The sequence below is a fragment of the Bufo bufo genome, chromosome 1 (assembly GCF_905171765.1).
Source record: "Bufo bufo chromosome 1, aBufBuf1.1, whole genome shotgun sequence".
Lineage (NCBI taxonomy): Eukaryota > Metazoa > Chordata > Amphibia > Anura > Bufonidae > Bufo > Bufo bufo.
The window spans coordinates 456,426,115-456,447,863 of NC_053389.1; positions in this window are offsets into that span (position 1 = coordinate 456,426,115).

The following is a 21,749-nucleotide window of genomic DNA, read 5'->3' on the forward strand; positions in this document are numbered from 1 at the left end:
GTGTAGACAGAAAGGAATTGTATTTACATGGGACTGTATATTGGAGGGGGCTGTAGATAGATAGGGATGTTATTTACATGGGACTATATATTGGAGGGGGCTGGAGAGATGGTGTGATGTTATTTACATGGGATTCTTTGGTGGAGGGAGGGAAATAGTGTTATTTACATGGCACTGTATGGTGGAGAGGCTGAGGAATTATAATTTGTGAGGACACTAAGAGTAGGAATATAACTACAGGGGGCACTGCAGGGGAGAGTATTATAACAGTAGGGGCAGTATAAATACTGGGGGCACTGTGGGGGCATTTTAAATCCAGGGGACATGAGGCGTTCTTATTGCTACTGGGGGCTCCATAGGAGGGTCTTATAGATCCGCATTATTTCTACTAAGAGCACTATGGGGGGGGGGGCCTTATTACTACTGAGGGGTCTGTAGAGAGCTTTATTGCCTTTGGGGGAACAATATGGGGTCTTTTTTCTACTGAGGGATCTGTGAGGGCATTATAAATAAAGGAGGGCTCTTCTACTAATGGAGGCACTCTTGGGAAGCATTATCACTGTTGGGGGCACAGTGGGGGCAGTATTACTAATGAGGGCACTCTAGAAGGGAATTACTATTGGCGGTACTTGGAGGAGCACTATTACTATGGGGGGGTATCTGTACGGCACTCAGTTATCTTCAGGATAGTATTTGGGGGTATTGGGGAGTACAGCGAGCAGTAGGATAACACTGTGGAGACTCAAGGTTGGGGGATGATGATAGAAATGTGAGGAACCTAAGATATCTATGTGTCACACTCTGCAGAGACGAGGCGTGGCTGAAAGACATTGTCAGGACCGAGTGGAGAACATGACAGAGTAGATCTACATCAGAGGAGACGTCACCTGGGAGGCCCTGTATGTGAGAACTACATGCTGCTGTATAGTGAGTACAATAAAATGCAGTGTGTGTGGGGAGGGGCGACTTAGGCTACTTTCACACTAGCGGTAGCCATCTCCAGCAGGCTGTTTCGGCGGGGGAACAGCCTGCCAGATCCGTGCTACAGCTAGTGCACTGTGCCGCCGGAAGTCCGCTCTGGCCCCATTCACTATAATGCTGGCGGGCTGCAGTTTTATTCCAGCCGCCTCTTGGCATGTTTGCCGTGCTGCGGCCGGACCTCCGGCCCTCCCTATTATAGTGAAAGGGGCCGGAGCGGACTTCTGGCGGCATGGTGCACTAGCGGTAGCATAGACCTGACAGGCTGTTCCCCCGCCGGAACAGCCTGCCGGAGAAGGCTAACGCTAGTGTGAAAGTATTCATATTCATTGGGGCTTGGGCCCCAGATCCTTTGAGACTCTAGCAACTCCCCTGGTAGGATAACTATTACAATAAACCTGTCGTGTTCAAAATACAGTCTGTGAGCAGCATGTTATAGAGCAGGGGGAGCTGAATAGAGTGATATATAAAGAAAACCTTTCACCATGTAATCTGTAGACTGCATGTTATAGAGCAGGAGGAGCTGAGCAGATGGATATATAAAGATAATCTGTAACCATGTAATCTGCAGGCAGCATGTTATAAAGCAGAAGGAGCTGAGCAGATTGATATAAAGAGGATCAGTCACCATGTAATCTGCAGGAAGCATGTTATAGAGCAGGAGGAGCTGAGCAGATTGATATATAAAGATAATCTGTAACCATGTAATCTGCAGGCAGCATGTTATAGAGCAGAAGGAGCTGAGCAGATTGATATAAAGAGGATCTGTCACCATGTAATCTGCAGGAAGCATGTTGTAGAGCAGGAGGAGCTGAGCAGATTGATGTATAAAGAAAACCTTTCACCATGTAATCTGCAGGAAGCATGTTATAGAGCAGAAGGAGCTGAGCAGATTGATATATAAAGAGGATCTGTCACCATGTAATCTGCAGGAAGCATGTTATGGAGCAGGAGGAGCTGAGCAGATTGATATATAAAGAGGATAAGTCACTATGTAATCTGCAGGAAGCATGTTATGGAGCAGGAGGAGCTAAGCAGATTGATATATAAAGAGGATAAGTCACCATGTAATCTGCAGGAAGCGTGTTATAGAGCAGGAGGAGCTGAGCAGATTGATATATAAAGAGGATCTGTCACCATGTAATCTGCAGGAAGCATGTTGTAGAGCAGGAGGAGCTGAGCAGATTGATATATAAAGAGGATCTGTCACCATGCAATCTGCAGGCAGCATGTTGTAGAGCAGGAGGAGCTGAGCATGTTGATATATAAAGAGAATCTGTAACCATGTAATCTGCAGACAGCATGTTATAGAGCAGAAGGAGCTGAGCAGATTGTTATATAAAGAGGATCTGTCACCATGTAATCTGCAGAAAGCATGTTATGGAGCAGGAGGAGCTGAGCAGATATATATATATAAAGAGGATAAGTCACTATGTAATCTGCAGGAAGCATGTTATGGAGCAGGAGGAGCTAAGCAGATTGATATATAAAGAGGATCTGTCACCATGCAATTTGCAGGCAGCAAGTTGTAGAGCAGGAGGAGCTGAGCAGGTTGATACTGTATATATAAAGAGGATCAGTCACCATGTAATCTGCAGACAGCATGTTATAGAGCAGGAGGAGCTGAGCAGATTGATATATAAAGAGGATCTGTCACCATGTAATCTGCAGGAAGCATGTTGTAGAGCAGGAGGAGCTGAGCAGATTGATATATAAAGAGGATCTGTCACCATGTAATCTGCAATCAGCATGTTATAGAGCAGGAGGAGCTGAGCAGATTGATATATAGCTTTATTGGGATAGATTCGGTACAATTAGTAATTTATACATTCAATCCTCTGCTTATTCTGGGTTTAAGAGTCCAGTGGGTGGTCCTATTCAGTGATTGACAGATATCTCTGTATGAGTGCACATGCAGAGACAGCTGGTAATCACTGAGTAGGACCACCCACTTAGTGACCAACCTGTCTTTGGCCTTACGGACCGTCGCGTTCCAAGAACTATAACTATTTTATTTTTCCATCTATATAACTGTATGAGGGCTTGTTTTTTGTGGAAAAAGAGGTCGTTTTTAATGGCGCCATTTTGGGGTACACATGGCTGCTGGGAAAGACAGCAATTCTGCCACTGGGTTTTTGCGTTATAAATTTTATGGCGTGCATTTTTTTGTATAAATAACATAATATCTTTATTCTCTGGGTCAGTACGATTACAGTGATACCAAATACATATAGTTTTGTTTTATGTTTTACAACTTTTTTGCAATAAAACCCCTTTTTTTTTAAGGAAAAAAAATGTTTTTGCATCTCTGCTTCCCAAGACATGTAACTTTTTTATTTTTATTTCTATGGAGTTGTGTGAGGGCTTGATTTTTGCAGGACAATTTGTATTTTTCATTGGTATCATTTTGGAGTAAATTAGGCTTTTTCATCGCTTGTTTTAAAAGTTTTTTTGGTGGCAACTAAGAATAAATTAGAAATTCTGTAATTTATTTATTTATTTTGCGGCGTTCACCGTAGGGAATTATTTACATGATATTTATGTAGTCCAAGTCGTTACGGATGTGACAATACCAAACAATTTTTTTCATTGAAAAGCGTATTTTCAATAGAAAAAAAGCATATAAATGTGTTTTTTTTTCTTTTTTTTACCTCTTAATAGTCCCACAAGGGGACTAAAGCAGACAGTATTTTGATTGATTTTCAAATGCAATGCACTATCCCTATAATGGCAATGCTATTCTGACATTTACCAGAGAGACCCAGTCTGCAGTAAATTACTCAAGGCTGGTCTGGGGCCTACATGAGACCCCAGCCAGCCTTCACACACATCGGCCCCCCACTATCGCAATCGCGGGGTGCCGATGGGAGACAGAGGGAGCCCACTCCCTCTGTCGGCACTTTACATGCGGTGGGCGCCATTGCCCCCGGCATGTAAAGTGTTAAACAGCCCAGATCGGCACTCCTGCTGGTCCGGTCTGTTAGAGCAGGGACGCAGCTCTCATGTGAGACCCGGGCCCCCGCTGCACGGGGGACCAATGCAGTACTTAGACTGGGCCACTGTAAAAAAGCGGCGGCCCAGCCTAAGGCCCCTTAGTGATGTATGGGTGGTCACTAAGGAGTTAAACCTAGAATACGCAGAGGTTTGAATGTATAAATTACTAGATGTACTAAATTGTTTTCAACATCAGCTGTCTCTGCATGCACACTCATACAGAGATATCTGTCAATCACTGAGTGGGACCACCCACTGGACTCTTAAAGGGGTTGTCCACTTTTTTATTATATTGATGGCCTATGCTATGGGCTGGGGTGCAATCAGGAAAAATCAGCAATAAAAAATAATGTCTAAGTGTATACAATAAATAAATATATACAAGGCAATTAAAAAAATGCGTACAATGGAGGATGCTGGCGCGGTCCACATGCACCACAAAGGCATCCTACACAAAACGGAGCATTGTGCGGATGAAAATATAATTATATAAATCACCGAAAAAAATGCACCAAACGGATATGCCACTGACTATACTCACTAGTCATACAAGCAGATATTAAAAGCTGAGACTTTTGCCAATATATTCCTGTCATATTTTCATCCGCACAATGTTCCGTTTTGTGTAGGATGCCTTTGTGGTGCATGTGGACTGCGCCGGCATCCTCCATTGTACGCATTTTTTGCTGGGGATGGTCATTTTCTGCGGTCCACATGCGGTGGGACTATTCCCCCAATGAGAAACACGCTACAGTGTTTGGGCTCTGAGCAGTTCCCCCATATTGGCCACTATATTTCTGTGATTTTGTTCCATATGTATTGAATGTGCCTTCATCTGGCATTTAACATTCTTTTGCACCTGGTAGCCTCCATCACACGGTCTGATATGAGTGTGGCTTACAGTCTTGCTTTATTCACATTGCATTAGTTGTCCTGCTATGCGGTTGTGTGGAAGCTTGGCTGTGAGCTGGATTTCATCACCTTCAGACCGTGTTCAGACCATAGTTAGCGTAGTGGTAGGACCCCTTGCCATGCTGAGAGACCGTGACGTGGTGCATGATGGGCTCCGATGTGTTCCTGACAGGAATATATTGGCAAAAGTCTCAGCTTTTAATATCTGCTTGTATGACTAGCTAGTATAGTCAGTGGCATTTCTGTGATTTATATATTTATATATTTTCATCTGCACAATGCTCCGTTTTGTGTAGGGTGCCTTTGTGGTGCATGTGGACCGCGCCGGCATCCTCCATTGTACGCATTTTTTGCTGGGGATGGTCGTTTGCTGCGGTCCACATGCGGTGGGACCCAATGAGAAACACGCTACAGTGTTTGGGTTTTACCACTATATTTTTGAGATTTTGTCTCCGATTAACAGTCTATATTATTTATGTGAATAAATTAGAATCTGTAAAGGAGGAGATTCTAACCTATTATCATAAATACCAAGCTAAAAAGAGCTTGTGATCTGCGCTAAGTTAGACGACAAAGAGATGGCAGTGATAAATTAAAATATATACAGTGCTGCCCATAATTATTCATACCCCTGGCAAACTTTGACTTAAAGTTACTTTTATTCAACCAGCAAGTAATTTTTTGACGGGAAATGACATTGGTGTCTCACAAAAGATAATAAGACGATGTACAAGAGGCATTATTGTGGAAAAAAAACATTTCTCAGTTTTTATTTACATTTGAGCAAAAAGTGTCCAGTTGGCGTAAAAAAGGAGAAGCCTTCAACCCAAAGAACACCATCCCCAATGTCAAACATGGTGGTGGGAACCTAATGCTTTGGGGGTGTTTTTCAGCCAATGGACCAGGGAACCTAATCCCAGTAAATGGCACCATGAAAAAAAAGCAATACATGAGGATTCTCAACGACAACATCAGACAGTCTGCAGAGAAACTTGGCCTTGGGCACCAGTGGACATTTCAGCATGACAATGACCCAAAACACACAGCAAAAGTGGTGAAGAAATGGTTAGCAAACAACAACATTAACGTTTTGGAGGGGCCCAGCCAGAGTTCAGGTTGAATCCAATTGAGAATCTGTGGAGGGAGCTAAAGATCAGGGTGATGTCAAGAAGACCCTCCAACCTGAAAGATTTGGAGCTCATTGCTAAAGATGAATGGGCAAATATACCTGTGGAGACATGCAAAAAGCTGGTCTGCAATTATAGGAAGCGTTTGATTGCTGTAATGGCCAATAAAGGCTTTTCTATTGATTATTGAGAAGGGTATGAATAATTTTGGACTGGACACTTTTTGCTCAAATGTAAATAAAAGCTGAGAAGTGTTTTTTTTCCCCACAATAATGCCTCTTGTACATCGTCTTATTATCTTTTGCGAGATACCTATGTCATTTCCCATCAAAAAATTACTTGCTGGTTGAATAAAAGTCACTTTAAGTCAAAATTTGCCAGGGGTATGAATAATTATGGGCAGCACTGTATATTTATTAAATAACAATAATACAGTGCAAACTAATATAAAACAAATTGGGGACAAGTGGAATTCAATAAATGATATGCAAATTTTTTATAAAGTCAAAGTTATCTAGAGTATGTATATATATATATATATATATATATAACAGAAGAAAATCCACAGCACTCCTTGAAGTAAAAAAACGTGTAGTTTTATTCACACATGTCGAAAATTGACAACGTTTCGGTTCTCTCACAGAACCTTTCTCAAGTCATGTGAACATAAAGTGCATACGTGCATGTATAAATACATCTCCACATTGTTACCAATTAGTTCATCAACCAATCAAACAACAGTGCACTCCCCTCCTCGGGTAAGTTACAATTCATAGAATTAACTCCACATGTTAACATAGATGCCGAGGACTCAATGTGTTTATTCATACTTCCGATCGTGATGATTCATAAACATGATAGGTGTATACAAGTACATAAAGTAAAGTGCATAGTGCAATAAAAAACTTAAGTGCAGTAATACCTTGCTGGGGGTTTCTGTATAGAAATAGAAGGAGAAGGCGTCTTAACTTCTATGGAGGCACGCCACTCTTCCACGTCTATTCCTCCTCAGTGCGCATGTGTCAGTCCTTACCCCCTTGTGACGCAGTACATAACCACCATGCGTCATCCATAGGCGGAGACCCAGCGTCGTGACGCCCGATCGACTGTGTCAGCGTCCAACATGCGCGCCCGTGTACCGCAACAGTCGCCCGCGCCACGTCACAAGTCTATTCAGCCATTTTACAAAAGGGCACTCATTTAGGCAATACCTTGCGCTTCTATTTCTCCTTCTATTCCTTATTACCAAAAACCATCACCCAGCCCAGGTATACGTCTGAATTCAAAATTCAAACAATACATATCTGAAAACACATCGCGTATTCACGTAAATTGATCCCTGTAGCTTCCATTGGGTTCACCCCATACAGCATGCCAAATACATCAGAGCATAAGCACTACGGAGAGGTATTAACTGACCATTCCTCCTGTCACCCTAAATTCGACATTTAACCCTTTGGGTTTCAGGGTATCAAGCCGAAAGATCCACCTAAGTTCAGTTTTCTTTAAAATGTTTAATCGATCACCACCTCTATCTAATGGTTTTACATGATCCAAGATCATAAATCTAAGATCATTTTCCTTATGATTTTTTTCAAAGAAATGTTTTGACACCGGCAAATCTCTTCTTTTATTCCTAATGGATTGTCTATGGTTATTCAACCTGGTTTTCATATCGCATGTGGTTTCACCCACATAGAGCCTTTTGCAAGGGCACCACAAAACATATATCACCCATGACGAATCACAAGTGAGATAGTGCTTTATGTTAAAGACTTCTCCCGTGTCTGGATGTGTGAACACCGATCCCTTGTCCATCAGTTTACAGTTCACACATCCCAGACACGGGAAAGAGCCTGTGCGCCTTGTCTTCAAAAACGTCTGTCTGAACTGACCCTTTTCGGGCAGTCTAGAGTGTACAACCTTGTCCCCAATGTTCCCTGCTCTTTTATATGCCATCATAGGCGGATTTTTAAAAGCAGCTATACTGGGGTGACCACTACTTAGTAGCCCCCAATGACGCCTCACTATCCTTTCAATGTTTGGGCTCAACTCCTTATATGACGACACAAAGGGTAATCTATCGCCAGCCTGTCTATTTTTTCAGGTTAACAACTCCTCTCTAGGGATTTTTCTTGCTCTATCGGCATGTTTTTTCACTAACTTTCTAGGATATTTTTTTACTTCAAGGAGTGCTGCGGATTTTTTTCTTCTGTTGTTTCATCGTCCTGTATCGAGGGACCACCGCGGGCACCTTACAGCTACAGCTGCATTAGACGGAGTGCTGCCTGACCTTTTCTATGGATCTATATATATATATATATATATATATATATATATATACAGTTGTGTTCCAAATTATTCAACCCCCAATGCTGTAAAGGGTTTTCGGGAATTTAGTGTACATTTGTAATTGTGTTCAGAATGAAATCTTACAAGGACTTTTTAAAGAACCAAATGCAACTAAAATGACATCAATTGTTTTTGTAATACAGTATTAAATGTTTTTTTTATGATTTCTTCATTGACACAATTATTCAACCCCTTAAAGACTACCACTCTTAAGAACAGAGGTCCATTCAAGTGTTTTCGATCAGGTATTGAAAACACCTGTGGATGTCAAGGAGCAGCAATCAAGCATAATAAGCACCAATTAGGCAGATTTAAAAGGACTGTGATACTCAGCTCCTTCTAGACATTTACTGGTGTGTTTACAAACATGGTGAAGTCAAGAGAATGGTCCAGGAAGACAAGAGAAGAGGTGATTTCTCTTCACAGGAAGGGCAATGGCTATAAGAAGATTGCAAAGATGTTAAACATACCAAGAGACACCATAGGAAGCATCATTCGCAAATTCAAGGCAAAGGGCACTGTTGAAACGCTACCTGGTCGTGGCAGAAAGAAGATGCTGACTTCGACTGCTGTGCGCTACCTGAAGCGCAAAGTGGAGAAAAGTCCCCGTGTGACTGCTGAGGAACTGAAAAAAGATTTGTCAGATGTGGGTACTGAAGTTTCAGCTCAGACAATAAGGCGCACACTGCGTAATGAAGGCCTCCATGCTAGAACTCCCAGGCGCACCCCCTTGCTGTCTCCAAAGAATAAGAAGAGTCGACTGCAGTATGCCAAAAGTCATGTGGACAAACCACAAAAGTTTTGGGATAGTGTTCTGTGGACAGATGAAACAAAATTAGAACTGTTTGGGCCCATGGATGAACGCTATGTTTGGAGGAGGAAGAACAAGGCCTATGAAGAAAAGAACACCTTGCCTACTGTGAAGCATGGTGGGGGGTCAATCATGCTTTGGGGCTGTTTTGCTTCTACAGGTACAGGGAAGCTTCAGCGTGTGCAAGGTACCATGAATTCTCTTCAGTACCAGGAGATATTGGATGAAAATGTGATGCAGTCCGTCACAAACCTGAGGCTTGGGAGACGTTGGACCTTTCAACAGGACAATGATCCCAAGGATACCTCCAAGTCCACTAGAGCATGGTTGCAGATTAAAGGCTGGAACATTTTCAAGTGGCCATCGCAGTCACCAGACTTAAAGCGAACCTTTCACCTGGATTTCACTTAATAAACTATTACCAGTACCTTATAGATTATCCTCATTCTGTTTCAATGCATTCTTGTGCCGCTTTCCTGGGATGTATATTGATGAAAAAAACGACTTATAAAGTCCTCGTCTCCAGCTCCTGAAGTCACGCTAGAAGTCAAGGGGGTAGCCCTTCCCTCACTCCAGGCTGTAACTCCCCTGCCCTAACCCCTCCTCTAAGCAGTGTAACTGACACCCGGCTCAGTCGCCGGGACCGCGCTTGTACAGGTGGCGCATGCGCTGTCGGCCTCAGTAGCAGCGTGATCCCGTCTATCTCGCGGACTCAAGCGCGATCCTGTAACTGAATCGCGCATGCGCCGTCCGTCCCCGATGCCTGCGCCTGAGGAACAGAAGACAGGCAGGCATCGGGGACGGACGGCGCATGCGCGATTCAGTTACAGGATCGCGCTTGAGTCCGCGCGATAGACGGGATCGAGCTGCTACTGAGGCCAACAGCGCATGCGCCGCCTGTACAAGCGCGGTCCCGGCGACTGAGCCGGGTGTCAGTTACACTGCTTAGAGGAGGGGTTAGGGCAGGGGAGTTACAGCCTGGAGTGAGGGAAGGGCTACCCCCTTGACTTCTACCATGACTTCAGGAGCTGGAGACGAGGACTTTATAAGTCGTTTTTTTTATCAATATAATCCCAGGAAAGCGGCACAAGAATGCATTGAAACAGAATGAGGATAATCTATAAGGTACTGGTAATAGTTTATTAAGTGAAATCCAGGTGAAAGGTTCGCTTTAAATCCGATTGAGAACCTCTGGTGGGACTTAAAGAAAGCAGTTGCAGCGCGCAAGCCTAAGAATGTGACTGAACTGGAGGCTTTTGCCCATGAAGAATGGACGAAGATACCCGTAGATCGCTGCAAGACACTTGTGTCAAGCTATGCTTCACGTTTAAAAGCTGTTATAACTGGAAAAGGATGTTGTACTAAGTACTAAGATTAAATGTCACTTGGGGGTTGAATAAAACTGATAATGATGTGAGCACAGAAAAGACATTTGTGGTTATTTCATTATAAATGTTATGTTATATTTGTCTGACTTACAAGTGCCTCTTTGATTTAATTGTAAACAAGATGACTGAAATGATCAAAATCAATGTCAAACTGGCCAAAACACTCAATTTCAGTGGGGGTTGAATAATTTTCAAAACAACTGTATATATCCACTACTATGCCTGATTATGACAATACCCTTCAATTATACTGTATTTTAAATCAATTTGATACCTGATTTCTCTCAGCCGACAAATGTCTGATTAAATCCAAATCTGGTCTATTTCAGATTTCCTCTTTAATTGATACAAATATATATACATAATTAACCATACCGGCCTAGAACTGAATTCAGTTCTTTGGAGATGATACCGTGTTTCCAACAGTACATATAAATCTCCCTGAATCGGATCAAGTTTTAGGATGATGCTGCAGGTACACCCCAATCTTATTCCAAAACAGATACTATACACAAAGTATGGTTAATTGAATATATATAGATATATATTATATCAATTAATTATCCTATAAAATATAAAGGTTATACTATACCAAAATGTCAGCTAGCAGAAATCAGTCTCAATTGTTCTAAGATGGCTGCCTCCAATGGCTGAAAAGGTGGTCAAGTGTCTGGATCCGATGGATCAAGATGTCTTTAGGTCTCAAGATGTTTCAAGATGACCATCCCAAGCTGATTCAAGAAGATGATCCCTCTGTCAGCCCATACCATCTTTTTATCCCATCTAAAATGGGAATGGCCTGGTTCGATCATTTACTTGTGATGACATCACTTTATAACTAATAGGACCACCCCTAGTGATTTCACAATTTAAGCCTTAATTTTATCCTAACACTAGGTGGCACTAAGGCTCCATATAAAAGTCTTTGGCAATTATAGCTATTTCCTGTATATTTTCTTATTAATTTAAAGAAGGGATAAACTTTAACTAAGGTTTCATACAGACCTTGAAGAGACCGGAAATAGACAATGAAGTTTATCTTTTGTCAAACATCCAGTCTCTTTCTAAATCTCTGACTAAACCTAATTCATTCCAAACACCCACTACAACACTTGTGGTCATTGTTTGGTAAAAAGACAGGGTTTGTGTATGATCACCTGTGTCCACATTTCTCCATTCAAGAAATCTTCAGGGAAAGAGATCATTAACCCTTACACTGTTCTCTGGGAGACATTCTGAAATTACGTAGGAATTTCTACATCAATTCTAACCTTAAAATGAATATATCTATAATTACCACACTCTTAGTTATATAAAACACACATACCGTATTTATCGGCGTATAACACGCACAGGCGTATAACACGCACCTTCATTTTAAGGGAAATTTCCGGAAATTTTTTTTAATTTCAAATAAAGAACTTTGAAGCAAAATAAGGGTAGCTCAGAACTTTTTTTTATTAATATTATTACCACTTATAAGGTAAATAATGTAAAAGGACAGTAAAAGCAACTGTTGATCTGTGGATGGCACTGTTATGGGGTGGGGGATCTGTGGATGGTGCTGTTATAGGGGATCTGTGGATGGCATTGTTATGGGGTGGGAGATCTGTGGATGGCATTGTTATGGGGTGGGAGATCTGTGGATGGCATTGTTATGGGGTGGGATATCTGTGGATGGTACTGCTATGGGGTGGGAGATCTGTGGATGGTACTGCTATGGGGTGGGGGGATCTGTGGATGGAACTGTTATGGGGGGGATCTGTGGATGACACTGCTATATGTCATCCACAGATCCCCCTCATAACAGTGTCCCCCAATACACCGGGCCCCGCCGCTCACCGAAGTATTTATAAACGTGAATCCTTATCCTGTTATTAAGTTGAACTAACGCTGCCCTCTCCCATGTTCCCATGTTCCCCTGTATCCCCACAGCACTTACGATTCACACGCTTCCATAGCAGGCAGGGCGGACGGCACCAGTAACGTCACTCACTGACGTCGCGCGTCTGCTCCGCCTGCTTCATTCATAAAGGGGGCGGAGCAGGCGCTCGACGTCAGTGAGTGACGTTACTGCTGCCCTCCGCTCTGCCTGCTATTGAAGCTTAAGTAAGTGCTATGGGGATACAGGGGGGACATGGGAACATGGGAGAGGGCAGCTTAATAACAGGATAAGGATTCACGTTTATAAATACTTTGGTGAGCGGCGGGGCCCGGTGTAAGAGTACAGTGACTGCACCGGGCCCCGCCCCTAGTTACGGACTCCAGCCCCTCCTCTCTCCCGGCTCATACAGCGCAGTCTGTGATGCTGCATCTTTGCCGGGCCGCAATGAATATCGGCGTATAACACGCATACATCATTTGCCCCCTATTTTCAGGGGGAAAAAGTGCGTGTTATACGCCGATAAATACGGTATTTAAATTGATGATATAAAAATCTAAATCCACTCATACATTGATTAATATAAAAACCCCAAAGAAAATTAGAGTCTCTTTCTATCCATTTCAACTAACCTAAAACTCACACATTTCTACTTCAGTGTTTTATCTGGGTAAATACATTTGATTAGACCTGTCTCAATTTCTTCTCACACAAGAGCAGACTATGCAAACCCTCCTAAGTTTTATAAACATCTCGAGTTAGTGATTCTAAGTTCACAAGGGTTTGAACTTATATTACCCTCTTTAAATAAGACAAAATCAGACCAAAATGGCTTCTCTTAATGCTCCTATTCATATACCTGTATAGGCCTTATATGATGGACTCTTTTTATACTCAAAAGTTCTGACAGTCAGAATACGAGATGAAACTAGGGTGGCCACTGGCTTCACCCCAGAAAGCCGGACCTCACCGGCCACACCCACCTCTGTGAATCCACGCCCCCATCATCGGGCCTTGTAAAAAACGGGGGGAGGAGAGGGAAAAACTTCTTGAATGGAAGGTGAGCTGGAGGCAGCCAAGGTGCTTCTCTCCCCCTCAGTCAGCCACAGGGAGCCATGTCTGCAGCTCTAGTGACTGACTGGGGGTGACAGAAGCCTCAGTCAGTTGCTGCAGCTCACGCTCAGACAGCGCAGTGCTGCTGTTTGAGGGTGAGCTACTGAAAAGGTGGACATCCCTGTGTCCGTCCAGGCCTTGTGCCAGATGGAGGACAGGGAGGCCTAAAACCGGATGTCTGGCCACCCTAGATGAAACTAAAAAGAAAAGAAAAGGCTAGTGTGATAAGAAGAACAATTTGCAGGCAACTGTGACCAAAAGTTGCTGCATTTGTGGTTACATGAGACAACAAGACGCATAAAGTCATCACACTGGATGTGCTGGCACTGCCTCCTATTGTCTGGCGCTCCTATGCTTGGAAGCCCAGCTTGCTTCCTAAGGAAACTGGATGCTGTTGGCACTGTATATGGAGAAACGTGCATGTTGGTGAAGCAGGTAGGGACACAACATTAATTGCACTTTGTGCTATTAAAAAGCAAAAATGTATTATTTTTACATTTTCCCTGATATCACCAAAATATAAACAATTCTAATATAAAATAATAATATACAAATGGCATTAAAAAAAAAAACACAACTAGACCACTCACAGATTTTGAAAACCTCTGTTCAACTGTACATCTACAGATGGTTTAGTGACCCTCCTGATAATTGGTCCCTACCTTTCTTGAGAAATGGGAAAGAGTTCTCTAGGACAACATAATTAAAATAGAGACGATTGACTCTATTACCTAAAACCTCTATACATTCTAAGTACAAAGAAGCTAACTAAAAATTATATAGATGGTATATAAAATCTCCCCTGACTTTTTTTTCCCATGTGCTGAAGTAGTAGGAACCATTCTCAACAGCTTCTGTTCCTACAAGCTTCTCAGACATTTCGGGCAGGAAGTACACAGAATTACTTTTCACACCTCACAGGCCATTCTCTTGGTGAAGACCCAAGGCTCTTTCTCTTCCATCACTGCAAAATCCCACTGAAAATTACCAATATTCTCTACTACAACATTTAGTCCATTAAGCAAAGGCGTGTATCTCCCATTTCTCTCTCTAGAGAGCTTCACCCAGGCTAATTTTCCAAGAACTGGGGTTTGAGGCTCATGCTACACCAGCAGACTGATAGACACCTCCTTTCTCCTTCCATTGCCCCCCCCCCCTATTCTCTACTCCCTTTATCCCCTTTGCCTTTTTCTTCTAAATATTTTTTCATAACAATTTTCAAAGTGAACCTATTACTTCATTACGGCTATTACGACGAAGAAATTCACAACACTCAAAGAATATGTTAAGCAGTGAATATTGTCTACTTAGGACAGTGTTCAGTGCACGCTTTATCTACATATCATTTTACATGTGTTTACTTAAAGGGGTTGGCCACTCTTTAAATACTCTCCACTACAGTGTGGCAGGCAGGGAAAAAATGAAGTCCCTAATATACTTCATTAAACACACCTGCCTGCTTTTCTTTCAGTTATAAGCCACTCCCCCTTAGTCCTGCTCTACCTTGCAGCTGAGCTGCACGTGACATGGAGGAGCTTGAGAGGAAGCTCGTCCATGCGCATGTGCAGTCTGCTCCTGTCAGTGGTCGGCTCCCTGCTGCCCACTCCAACTGTGACAGGAATCAGCTGCTTGTTCCCTCTCTAAAAACAGCTGATTCCTGTCAGAAGCTGGCTGTGATAAAAACCTTCAGAGTCCCTACTGCAGAAGCTACTTAGTCAATCCCCATCCCCCCCTGCACTATCACCACACAGCCGACCCACTAAGCCTCACCCACCGGTTCCGTTAGGCCACGCCCCCTGCAACCAACAGGGAAAGCAGGACATCTAGCAGGACATCTAGCCAGGAACTATGATTTTGTGTGTGTGTGTGTATATATATATTTGTGTTAGGCGCTTACGGTAGTACAGTAAAGAGCCCTGGGATGCAGGGAAAGAAATGCAGTCGGTTGTGGTGTGCCGAAACCGAGGATGAGGTAGGCCTAAGAAAGAAGAGGGCCCACCCAAGGAAAAAACATAAAAGAAATGAGTTGTAAATGAGTGGAGTGGTGGGAGGGACAAAGCTCAGACCTCAGACGGTTCAGGAGCCAGGTAAGGGGGGTGCCCTAAATAGGCTGTAGGCGGACCTCAGCCCCTCCCACAAATCCAGGCAAATGCCTTAATACTTGTGTTAGGCACTTACGGTAGTACAGTAAAGAGCCCTGGGATGCAGGGAAAGAAATGCAGTCGGTTGTGGTGTGCCGAAACCGAGGATGAGGTAGGCCTAAGAAAGAAGAGGGCAAAAATGGAAATAAACCAGTTTATTGTAGCCAATTAATACATGAATAGCTCAACCCGACATGCTTTGGAAAGCCACTCTCAACTCTTGCACTGGATTGGGAATGTATCGTGCGTAAGCGGATGACTTCCAGCACCCCAATTTCTTGATGACATGAGTAGGGATGTTGGCACTGGAGGCCGTGGATGCAGCTCCGATGCGAAAGGAGTGCCCTGAGTAGTTGGCTGCGTTGAGGCCCAGTTGGGTGAGAAATGACCTGACATGGGTCATGAAGGTGGTGGTGGTGAGTACCGACCCATGAAGTTGAAGTAGCGGTTGAGAGGGTAGAAACTTGTGAAGCTGACTGTAGGTGTCCAAAACCCTTACTGGACACCATTTGTTGTGCGTGGGGTAATATGAAATGTTGACGGGTGAATGCTGACTACTCTTGGAGTGAGGTATGGTCAGGATGTAATGATCCAGGTGTTTCGTCAAGTGGGAGACAAGAAGACAAGGTGAGGTTTGGGTCGTGGAGGTTGTAGTGAATTCCCCGGGTCTCAGGAACCCGTAGAAGGCTAAGTAAATTGCAGTTTTGATGACGGAGTTGGTATCGGTATCAAAAGGCGTGGCGTCCAACATGTCGGATAATGCTTTGAAGACATGACTGTTGATGGGCAGCCTCTGGGCTGGACGTGCGGGTTCCGTCTTCTGAATGCCTCTAAGTATTGTTTTGATCTGGTGTGAGGCCATGAAGCTAATGTTGTTGGGATGCATGATTAGCATATGATGTTGAATGCCAGTAAGATATAGTTTGATGGTGTTGTATGACATTTTGAGTTTGAGGTGGCAGAAAGAAGCAAACCCCAAAAGAGACGTCATGACGAAAGGGTGCGTGATGTTGTGTTCCAACAGGAACCTGTTGAATAGTGTGAATGCTCTGTTGTATGTTCTATGTGTATTGTCAGACAACGCTAAGTGGGACAAAGACTGGCTATGCCGCATGATGACCTCTAGTCCAGAATGAGTTGTTGAAATGATGGAGTGCTGGAGGCCGTGGGTGATGCTGATGGGAGAGCCTGATGAAATGCCTGAAATTTGAAGCGAGACAAATTGTCAGCTGCCGAATTGCACACCCCCGGGACATGGAAACAATGCAAGAAGAAATTATTGCAGGCGGCCAGCCAAGTAAGTCTTCGCATAAACCTCATGATTGTGAGGGATTTAGAACGACCTTTGTTGATGATTTGGCAGGTTGCTTGGTTGTCTGAGTAGCACCGGATCGACATGTTCGCCCATAAATGACCCCACGCCACGGCCGCCGCTACGATGGGATAGATCTCAAAAAGCGCTGAGGTAGTGGAGAATCCTTCCAGACCCTGGACCGCAGGAGGCCAGCTGCCCCACAGCCAATCGTTCCCAAATATGGCCGCAAAGCCTGTGGTAGATGCCGCATCTGACCAGATAGAGGGGGAAGAGTCCGACAGCTGAGGGAGAAACAAGCTCCTGCCATTCCAGGTGGACAGAAATCTCCTCCACATGCCCAGATCCGCCGCAGCGTGGGCATCCAGGGACAATCTGTGCGAGTCGTGTAGGAACAAGGGGAAGAGGTGCAGAAGGCGTGATATAAATGAGCGACCCTGGGGTATGATGCGCATGGCAAAGTTCAGGGAGCCCAGCAGGGACTGTAGTTCGTTGCGGTTGCAGGTGCCGAGTTGAAGATAGCTGTCTATGTGGGTGAGAATATCCTGGATCTTCCCGGATGGCAAACTGGCTTGCATTGAGGCTGAATCCAACTGGATACCCAGGAAGGTGATGATCGTGTCTGGCCCCTCTGTCTTCTTGGTGGAGAGGGGTACCCCCAGTTCTTTGAACAGCTCGATGGTGGCTCTGAGGCTGGAGGGGGGGGGAGTGTTTTCCTCCACCAATAGGAAATCATCAAGGTAATGTAATACCAACGGGCACCTTGCTACATTCAAAAGCAACCAGCATAATGCTTCTGCAAATATGTTGAAGATGGCCAGGCTACTTTTGGAACCGAAAGTCAACCTGGAGAAAAAATAATAGACCCCGGACCACTTGATGCCGTGCAGGTGCCACAGTGTAGGGTGAATCGGTAGCAATTTGAAGGCGTTGGCGATGTCGGTTTTGCTGAGCCATGCCCCCACCCCTGCTTGTATGATGGCTGTGATGGCGTGATCAATGGTGGTGTATTGCAGAGAGAATTCCTCCGAGGGAATGAGGGAGTTGAGACTGGGGTTGCCTGAACCGTGTGGCGCCGATAGGTCGATGATGAGCCTCTGTTTCTGGGAAGATTTTCCAGTGACGATGCCAATGGGGTTGGTGCGCCATGTGGCGAATGGGGGGGTTTTGAAAGGACCTAACACAAAGCCCTCCGTCACTTCTTGGGCTATGAGGGCGTCAATGGCGGTGGGGTTGTGTAGAGCGGATAAAAGATTGGGACATTCCAGGGTGCCAGTTGGCATGTACAGGATGCCCGTGTGGAAGCCTTCTGTCAACCCTGAAACAAGGAAATCTGAGAGATGCCTGGATGGGTGTTGTGACATAAACGCGGTAAAAACTGGCATGTTGATGGTTGTTAGATACGGTTTTGCAAACATTTTATTTGGGCACATGGACTTGGCATGCGCCCGGAAGCATATATGTAACAATTTACACCCGCTATAATTGCAGGACCCCTCATTGAAATTATTGCAAATCTGGGATTTGCCCAGAAACTTGATCGGCCGACCTAGCTTGTCCCGGGCTGACCTTTCCGGGACCCCGGCTGCTTGTGAGAGGGCCTGTCTGTCCGACGTGTTCGGGCAGAAATTGGTGGTGTGGGCCGTGGAGGAGCAGTGTGCACAGGCTGGGGTCCTAAGGCCTGCGAAGTGGCGACAGAATATGACCGTGTCGATCCTCGCCCAGTTGGAGCGGACTCCGTACTGGGAGAAAGCCCCCGCCACTTTCCCCCGAAAAAGACCTGTGATAGTCATAGAACGCTGACCCTCCGTATTTGTTGCCCAGGTCCACCAGTTTGTGCATGTAGAGGTCGAATTCCTCCCTTCTGTTGGGGTAGACCGCACAGATGACCTCTCTATAGATTCCGAAAGCCAAAACGAATTCGGGAATGGTCAATTTCCTATTGAGCCGGGCATCCCTGGACTTGACCACAACTGAAACCTCGTCATAGGCATAAGTCGTGTTCTCGACCACATCCTGGGAGGCAATCAGAAGGGAGGCCAGGTTTACATCCTTACCTTCCAGGATATCCCTTTTCAAGTGCTCTGGTATCATGTGCGCCGGGTTGACTTCCTGGTCCTCCAGGCTAACGGACGGTGTGATCACCGGTAATCCAGCCGGTGCCGGTGACGCCGCCGGTGGCGGACCTGCCAAGGAAAGGGTCGTGGTGACTGATTCTAGCCTCTCCAACCTGGCGTTGACTGTAGACATGGATGTCATCAGAGAGGCCAGCATGGCATGGATGTCCCCGGTGCCGGACTGGCTAGGTCCTTCCCCTGCATCCCTATTATCGGTTGATGCGCGCAGCAGCCGGAACAGCTCCGCTTTCCTTGCCGTGGCGGGGAAGGGAACATGCCGTTTCCTCAACTCCGCCGTAATGCGCGGAATTGTCCAGGATCTGATGGATGCTGGACTGGCTAGATCGTCTCCCAGGGTAGCAGTGACGGATCTAGCAGGGGTGTCAGGCAGGGAGAAGTTTTCTAACCCATCCAGAGACATACTAAAATAAAACAGTTGATTAGCTTGAGGAAACACCGGATCGTGCTGGCAAGCTAGCTAGGCCGGACGGCAAAAAATTATACTTGCATGGTGACAGATGAGGCCCTGCTAATTTGCCAAGCGGCTTGAGAGGCTCTACCTATGAGTTGGCGCGAGGGGTTAATGAGGCCACTTGTTGTAGTGGCAGGAGCGTTGACCTCTCGGTGACTGTAAGACAGGACTAGGGGAAGAGAGTGACAGGTGAGGCCCTCTCTATGCAACACGCGAGGCGGCTTACTAACGAGTGGCGCGATGGGCGGTTGCCTCTGAACGTTTGAGGCGGGGTGTCGGCCTCGCGGGACCACTAACTGATGGCGAAGCCAAGAAGGGGGTAACCTAGTGGGATGATGGTGCCCCTAAAGCCAGCACGCTGACCCTAACGGGACCATCCGAAATGTAAGGAAAACCTTTGTTAGTGAGCAGGTGAACCTACCTGGTAGCAAGAAAAATTCTCCGGATACACGGTAGTGCAAAATATATTATAGGTTGACCGCCTGAAAAGGGGAGGGTAGACATAAAATAGTATGATGAAATGTGAAATGCATTTTGTACATATAGCATGACCCGGAGGATCATGACGGTTGCCTGTGAAATGACAGTTTGCGCATGGTGTGAAAAAGAGACTTGCGGCGTAGCCGTATGCCTATGCACCACGTGGAAACGTGCGGTTTGCAATCAAATGTTTTTTTTTGTTTTTGTTTTCTTTTTCCATGACATGAGGCAGAATACCAGTAACCTCCTTTCTCTGTTTTTACTTTTTTGTATTTATTATTATTTTTTTTTTCTTTTCATGCAGCAGAATACCAATTGACATCCCTTCCCTTGGCCCCTTTTTTTTTTTTTCGTTTAATGTGGGGGCTGCTGGGGTGATTTTTTATCTGGAGGGTGCTTAGTTTGGGGCGTGCTGGATGCCCCCCTTGCTGCAGCCTGCGCAGGAGGGGGCCTGCTGTGTGACCCGCGCGCCCTGGGGTTCCGCCGGCTAGCCGAGCCGGACTGCCCGACGGCGGCCCCCCGCATCAGATGCGCCGCGGACGGCCGCCGGGACACCGCGCACGCGCCGACGTATCGCCGCGCATGCGCAGTACCCCGGCCGCGCGTGCGCAGACCAGGCACCGGGACGCGGCCGGCCGCCACCGGCCGCGCAGCAGGAGGAGCGGCGGAACAGGCCGGAGGCGGTGGGGAGGGGATGCCTGTGGCAGCGGTGTGCCCAGTGAAGGCGGTCATGAAGGGAGGGTGTACCGTGTGCACCTCATCTGTGCTCCTGCAGCCGTGCACATGAACATGAGGAGGGGGGGGGGCATGAATGTGGATGATTGTGGGGTGATATGGACTGACCGGAGTGTTGGTACTGTGTGGGTAGATTTGCCTGAACAAGACATGACAGAAATGAGATGCTGGTGACTTATGCGAGAAAGCCGTGACATTAGTGCAGCGTTTATGAAATGAACAGAAATGGGGGATTAGCCCAGAAAACCATTGCCCGCATGCTGCAGGGGTGTTGACCGGAATAGTAGTACGGTGTGGACAAATTGTGCATGAACAAGGCGTGACAGAAATGAATACTGGTGACTTGTACCGTGACATTGGTGCAGCGTTTGATGAAATGAACCGGTACAGGGGCAACCGTGAGGCCCCGGCTGTACCGTATGAATGACTCACAGTTTAACGGGCAAACGCGACCCACAGTGAACCGAGTGAAGCCGGAAAAATAGAACAGAAATGCTCCAAATCCAGAAACAGACGGCGACGAAAACTCTCAGAAATTCAGCGGCTCGCAGGTAACTCTTCAGAAACTCCACAAGCGACTTCCTCTCACAAAGCTCAGACCTCAGACGGTGCAGGAGCCAGGTAAGGGGGGTGCCCTAAATAGGCTGGAGGCGGACCTCAGCCCCTCCCACAAATCCAGGCAAATGCCTTAATACATATTGTGGTGTCTCACAGGGTGAAGTAATTGAGGGTATATATGTGTCTCCCAGGTTCTTAGCATATGCTGAAGAAAGTTATTTAGGAAAGGGTTAAAAAACCTAAGCCTGGGTCCTGATGAGCTGCACCTGGGGAGTTGCTAGATAACTGGGCTGACAACACACTTGCTCAGAACTTCCTGGGAGTGAGAGAAGCCACATCTCACTGAGGGACCCTGAAGGTCCAGAGCCTGCAAACTG